This window comes from Nanorana parkeri, unplaced genomic scaffold (assembly GCF_000935625.1).
Source record: "Nanorana parkeri isolate BGI_ZX_2015 unplaced genomic scaffold, ASM93562v1 scaffold667, whole genome shotgun sequence".
In the NCBI taxonomy this organism is placed as follows: Eukaryota; Metazoa; Chordata; class Amphibia; order Anura; family Dicroglossidae; genus Nanorana; species Nanorana parkeri.
In genome coordinates, this window is record NW_017306935.1 from 450,787 (window position 1) to 457,754 (window position 6,968).

The following is a 6,968-nucleotide window of genomic DNA, read 5'->3' on the forward strand; positions in this document are numbered from 1 at the left end:
TGCTGTGTGTTTTCACGATATGGATGAAAGCAATCACCAGCAATCACCAGCACTCACAGGATGTGAAATTCTTGGAGTTCATTTTTATTGAACATGCGTCAAACTAACGTTTCGGTGCCACACAGGGTGCCTTCCTCAGGGTGACTTAGTCCATCCAGTGAGTACTGGTGATTCCTTTCATTCATATGATGCTGGGAAACTGTCACTTCCTAGAGTGTTGATCTCCAGTGTCCCCCACAGGGTGTACTACTTTATTCACTGACCTCCATGTCATTACTCTGTCCTGTTGTGATGGTAAAATCAAAAGACAAGTGGGCGCTGCGGGGTGGGGGTCCCAGCAGACTTCAGGGGTCTTCAGCAACAAGGCAGCATTAGCTGGTGTAGTAAAACAGTCTTATTTTCAGGTAACAGCTTTCTTCTAAATATGATATTGACTACAGCAGGGGTCTCAAGCTCAATTCACTCAGGGACCACTGGACAAATTTTTTTCTCCTATGGGGTCACTTGCCAAACTTCATACTTCACACTCTGAGAAACACACACATAGAAATACACACAAACGGAAATATGCACAACCCCCATAACCAGAATTACGAACACTAATATACATACAATAAGGCCCCATTCACACCAGTAAGTTTAGGTGCGATTAGGGATTATTGCGTCAGAAACTTGCATTTTCCTGCAGCAAGAATCCCTAATGTGGTGTTTACATGTGGAAACTGTCACCCATTCAAGTAATGATCAGGTGACAGCCGCTGCATGTAAACGCCTGCACACCGCATGTAATGGTATGTGATTACATGTGGTTAGGAATCAATCATTATCTCTGGATGCACAATCATTGCGTCCAGGGAGACTGATTCCTAACCGCATGTAATTATATCATATACCATTACATGCGGTGTGCAGTCGTTTACATGCAGCAGCTTTCACCTGAACATTAACTTCAATGGGTGACAGCTGCCGCATGTAAACGCCACATTAGGGATTCCTGCTGCAGGAAAATGACCCTTATGCTGGTGCAGACCTTACTAATCCATCCTTTCGAAAGGAACTGAGTGGCGGCACAGCCAGCAACAACTATGCAGTCTGCAACTGACAGAGTTGCAGATCGTGTAGCTGCTCATGCAAGTCAGGTAACGGTCCAAGACCACACACTTGACTTGCCAGCTGGCTGCGGGCTACATAGTACCGGTTTGCGAGCCGCAATTTGCCCTGCAGGCCGGTACTTTGAGACCCCTGAACTAAAGGATCGCTTGAAGTGCCCATTTTCCTATGGTACGAAAAACGGGACCACGCACATGCACAGAAGGCCTGGTTACCTTACAGACAGGCTTTGGGTTTAATTGGAGAAAGGCCATTTATGTGAAAAACACAGGAACCTGGCAAATGCAGCAATATGAAAGAAACAACAGGGTCCCTCGTGACGCCGATCCAATCACCACGCCACTTCCAGGGTCACAAAGCTGCTGTTCGCCCGCTGCAGTAGGATAGTTTCAGTGGCTGCCGGCTGCTCTTCAATCTTTGGGTCAGTACCTCACCATTGTCTACGCTGTCGGCCTCCCGCTCTCCCACCCTCTTCACAAGCACAAGCAGGCAGGCCGACCTCCACGCCCAAACAAAAACGGGCTTCCGCTCTCCCCCCCTTTCCACACCGTAGAACAAGGCGTTTGACTACGGCCACCCCCCAGCAAGGTGCCGCCCTAGGCAAACGCCTTGTTTGCCTCACGGTAAATACGCCCCTGACTATGGCTGTTGACTGATGCACCCTGACAATCTGTCATCACAGACAGGAGCCAATATGAACGGTTTCCAACTGCTTTTTTATATTTTTCTTCCATGTGATAAAGTAATAAGTATAAAGTTATAAAGTTAATAAGTATCTTATTTATAGATATACCATTTCCCGGCATGCATTTTGTGAGTTGCAGTTAAGGGTCAGAAATTTGTGTCTGTAAAAATATGAGAGGGGTGTCTCAAATATAGAGACTGAGATGACTGCAAACCTGTAAAGAAAGTATGGGTAAGAGTAAACTAGGGGTCTAGGGCAAAGGGTAGACGATGCTCCTGAGCCCTAGAGAATGCATAAAGCCAACGTTTTGAATCCTAATGCTTGAGTAAGGAGAATCTGGAATCTTTTCCTCTGAAAGTAGGGACCCTATCAAAATAGGGAACTTATCAGAATTATTCCCATACATGAGAATGATGTGCAGAGGCTCACAAAGTGGCTATTGTGATAACATCATGACAACCATCCCTAATTATGTAAGCATTATAAAGTATGCTTCTATTGCAATATGTAAATGTATGTCTACTTACCAATAAGTATTTTTAAGATAAATACCTTTAAAACTAATGAAAAGTCATTCATACGCACATATGTGTGTATATGTTTATATAATACCTACTTTACCTGCTGCACTGCTTAGCGTGTGCGTAATAGAAGACCTAGGTGCAGACCTTTCAACCTTGTTTCGTTTTTCAGGAACATGAATAGTTATGTTAAACAACATATCTGAAATGGTTAACAGCCATTAATTTATGGCTATGTAAATGAGGCAAGTAACAGGGATTAGCTTCCCAGCAGGAAGGGTAAAGTCCACCAAGAGATGAGGCAGTGAGCAGTAAGCAGTAAGCTGTAACTCCCTTTTCTGGAAATCGTGGGTGAGAAGCACACATAAGGTAAAGGAAATTTGATTTTAACATCAAAAAGTGGATTCTACTTAGTGATAAATAAACATATCTCATTTGAAGAGAATTTGTACATTTGGTAATTGTGCATCTTCAAATTAGGTGAACACAAACAACAAAGATTTCCAAAGGTGTTATTCTGTTCCGTATGTAATTCTGAGTATACTGTCTTTGCAAAATGGGCAGCAATGTTAAAAGTTAATTACATGTGTACGGGTTAATAGTTAGAGTGTCTTTGTCTGCTAAAAATATATTGTTTACTAGGTAGCAACATGAAAAACTACATCTTGATAACGATGCTTGAATTTAATACCTAATAAGGGAATTATATTGTGCAAATGATTAGAACTGAAAACCAGCAACTTTTTTAGGTAAATCTTTAAAACAGGGCTTAGGGTGAGTTGGCAATCACGTTCATAGAACAGAAGTCAATATGGCCACCTAAATGATAGGAGCATGACAGTAAAATATCTGTTATGTATTAACCTTCTGACATGGTTTGAAACAATATCATCACTCTGGTTTTATAACTTGGATATTTCAAGAAGTAATTTCCTGGTAAACTAACATGATCAGTGACAAATAGCTATAGGGCTACCAGTCATCCAGTAAAAACATTAACCAACTTTCATTTGGTTATTAAAGTATTTATTTGTCTGAAAAAATGCAATCCATTTAGTTGTTTGCCTCAAGTTACATTTCTTACGATGTTCACATTCCAAGTTTCCTCTCTAGCACTGAATGTTATTCAGTAAAAAAAAGCTTCGTTGTACACAAATAGATAGCATCTCCAGTGGCAAATGACTTATAACATACACAATTAAGGGAATTTGCCTGAACTGGAGCAGACAAAATATGGAGCAGCTGTGCATGGCAACCAATCAGCTTCTCTCTTAATTTTCAAAGCTTAACTGAACAAACTGAAGATAGAAGCTGATTGGTTGCCATGCAGAGCTGCCCCAGATTTTATTTGCTCCAGTTTTGATAAACTCCCCCCAATGTGTTTTAGGGACCTGACTATCACACCTATGTGAACTTGGGCATCCAATTCCAAAACCATGGGCATTAAATGTTGCATGTAAGAGTTGCCCCCTGTTTGTGGTTATAACAGCCAATACTCTTCTGTCAGGCTTTCCACGAGATATTGGACTGTGCCTGGTAGATTTTGTGCCCATTCAGCCAAAAGGTTGTTTGTGGGGACTGGTACTGATGTTAAATAAGATCTGCCTCACAATCTGCATACAATGTACTACGATGGGGCTCACTAAGGTTGAGGACAGGGTTCTGCTCAGGCTACTGGCGGAACTACCAGGGTTGCAGCAGTCGCATGTGCGGCCGGGCCCTGGTGTTCTGCCACTTGGGGGGGAAGGCGGAAAGAAAGGAGAGGGTCTGGCCCCCCAGCCCGGTCCCCTCGCCCGGCCCCAACCGCCGAGGCGTCGAGGGACTCCTACAGCATATTAGATTATCTGTTCCACCAGAGAACACAGCCGCTGATGTCAATGGAGGATGTGACACGCTGAGGCGAGGAGCCTGGGCTGTGTGAGGGTGTGACGTCACAGCTGAGGAGAGCAGTAAGCAAATGTTGAGAGGTGCTGTTAATGTGAAGGAAGGTGCCTCCTTTTGTGTGGCAAATTAATTTTTTGCAGCCCAACACTGCTCAACCGATTTACGTTATACCAGCTAAGCAGTGTTGGGCTGCTATAGATGAATTTGTCACACACAAGGAGGTCCTCTGCATACTGGTGGAACTACCAGGGTTACAGCGGTTGCATGTGCGACCGGAACCCTGGGAAACCGCCTCTTGGGGGGGACCCGGAAAGTAAGAAGATGGTCTAGTAACAGCCGAGGCAGGTGGGGGGGGGATGGGGGGTAGGGCTGCAACAACTAATCAATGAAATCGATTATAATCAATCATGAGAATAGTTGGCAACGATTCTCATCATCGATTAGTTGGGGAGAGAGAGAGAGAATTAATTTTTTTTAGACAACCAATCGATCAATTGAAAAAATTATTGGGCAACTAATCGATTATGAAATTAATCTTTAGCTGCAGCCCTTGTGGGGGGCACTTTGTGGTTTCTCGCACCGGGCACTGAAGTTTTTAGTTACGCCTCTGGCTCAGGCCATTTAAGTTACCCCAAACCATATATTCATGAACCTGGATTTGTGCTCAGGGGCACTGTCATGCTGGAACAGAAAAGGCTCTTCCCCAAACTGTTACCACAAGGTTGGAATCACACAATTGTCTAAAATGTCTTTGTATGCTGTGGTGGTAAACATAACCTTACCTGGAAAAACCTGATCTCGATAATTTGGAGGAGTGCCAACATATTTTTGGGCATGAAGTAAGACATGTGATAGTCAAATGTCCACAAATGTGTGACCATATAGTGTATATTAATTTAGTGCATGTTGTATAATAATATTTTTAGGTTGGCATATAACATTACAGACAGTAGAACATATTCACTTTGCAAAGTGTATTTTAAATTTGCAAGGGAATTTTCCATTGCAAATTTAAAGCCCAATCATCTGCAAGGAAAATTTTGGATGGTGGAATTCAGCAGAGTTTTACCTCATTCACTAATCTAAGGGAAAATTGCCTGGCAATATGAAAATGCATTTTGCTAAGTGAACAGCGCATTGGTTGCTGAAAAGCACACTGTGAGCATTACAGTACCTGAGATGACTGGGCATAATCTGGGGCTGTGTAAAGGTAGCAATACTTAGCACAAATTTTGGCAAATTCCTGCTGAATCAGCTGAAATTTGACCTTGGAAGGCCTGTCAGCACCACCCAACTCAACTAAAGTCAACTGAAAAATTGTCTGAGTTGGGTGGAAAATTCTCAACCGAACAGTGAGTGCATCAAATGCAGTGGCTGTTGGGTTGGTATGGATGAACAAAGCGAACTGAATGAAAAAAATGGAGGAATCTCTTGCGCAGTTTTTGTATTCTGACAGTGGATGCCTGCAGCTGTCAGCATACATGAACAGTGACTGCAGCTGATTGGCAATTCCTGTGACAAGATGAAATTCTAACAGGGTATAGCCTGCCTTAAAGTAGAACTCCTGTTAAAAACGTTATTAACCCTTGCAATAGAACTACCCCCACACTGCAAGGGTTAAGTGCTCGTTTTTGCCTAGGGGAAACAGAAAAAGGTATACTTACCCGATCCTCCAAGCCAGCCAGCTCTTAGATCACTCCATGGAGCGTCTCTCCCCCTTTGCTGCGGTGGTCTAAGGTCCCTGAGTCATCACATTCTTTACAGTGTATAGGACATGAGGATGTCAAGGGACATTCCATCGCTGCAGTGAAGGAGGAGGCAGGAGGGAGCGGTGTCACAGCTGGCTGGCTCGGAGGACCAGGTGAGTATAACTTTGTTATTTTTGACCCTGGGCAAAAATGAGCATGTAACCCTTGCAGTGTGGGGGTAGACCAATTACAGGAGTTAATAACATTTTTAACTGGAGATGTTCTTTAACTAGCTAATTCTGCATCAGTTCTAGGTGTTCTATAATAAGAGAATGTGTAGTTTGCAGATCTTTATTGTATTTGTTGAAAGCTCTGCTCATTTTCATCTTGCAGCAGTGAGCTTTAAATGTATTGAAGTTTGAAAATGATCTTTTCTGTTTCATAAATAGTCTTATCTTTATGTTTTCATTGTCTCACTGATTAGCAGTGCAATCCATGCAAACAGCAATAGGGAAATAGAGGTAGGAATGTGCCATATCTCCTCTAAGCATTAACATTGCAGCAAGGTAAAAATGTATATTTGAGAAAAATGTTGAACCTAGGTTATAGTAGTCAGGGAAAAGCAAATAGTAAGATCCTCCTTTTATATGGCTGATGTTTAGTATTTATTCCATGTGTTTACGTGGGACAGCTTGGTACATAACATTTTATAGCGCTCAAAGCAAGCCTACTACACTCAGGGGTGTGGAAATTTTAGAAAAAACTACTTGTCCAAGGGCTAAAGCAGGGGTCAAATCTACTTGTCCTTCATGACAATCTACTTGTCCCAATACAAAAAAAAAAAAGTTTTAAAAGTTTAAAACTAGGGAAGCACCAATACCAGTTTCTGGGTATCGAGTATGAGTACCAATATTTTGCTTTCAGTACTCACTGAGTATTGGTGCTTCCGTTTGCATGGAGCAGGCTTCCCGGGCAATCAGGAAGCTGGGCAGCGGGTAATGAGATGCTACCCGGCTTCCTGACTGCCAGGGAAGCCGACTCCATGTTGTTTGGCCGGCTTGATTGTGAATGGCTGGGAAG

General features: G+C 42.8%; 1 protein-coding gene across 1 annotated transcript in view; it reads left to right on the forward strand.

Moving 5' to 3' along the window:
- The first annotated feature begins 2,630 nt into the window (after window positions 1-2,630).
- Window positions 2,631-6,968, forward strand: part of MYO7B (myosin VIIB) — an 82,811-nt gene continuing 78,473 nt past the window's right edge. Inside the window, exon 1 of the mRNA XM_018563501.1 lies at window positions 2,631-2,685. The gene's annotated coding sequence lies outside the window, so the exon portion shown is untranslated. The remainder of the gene's footprint in view (window positions 2,686-6,968) is intronic.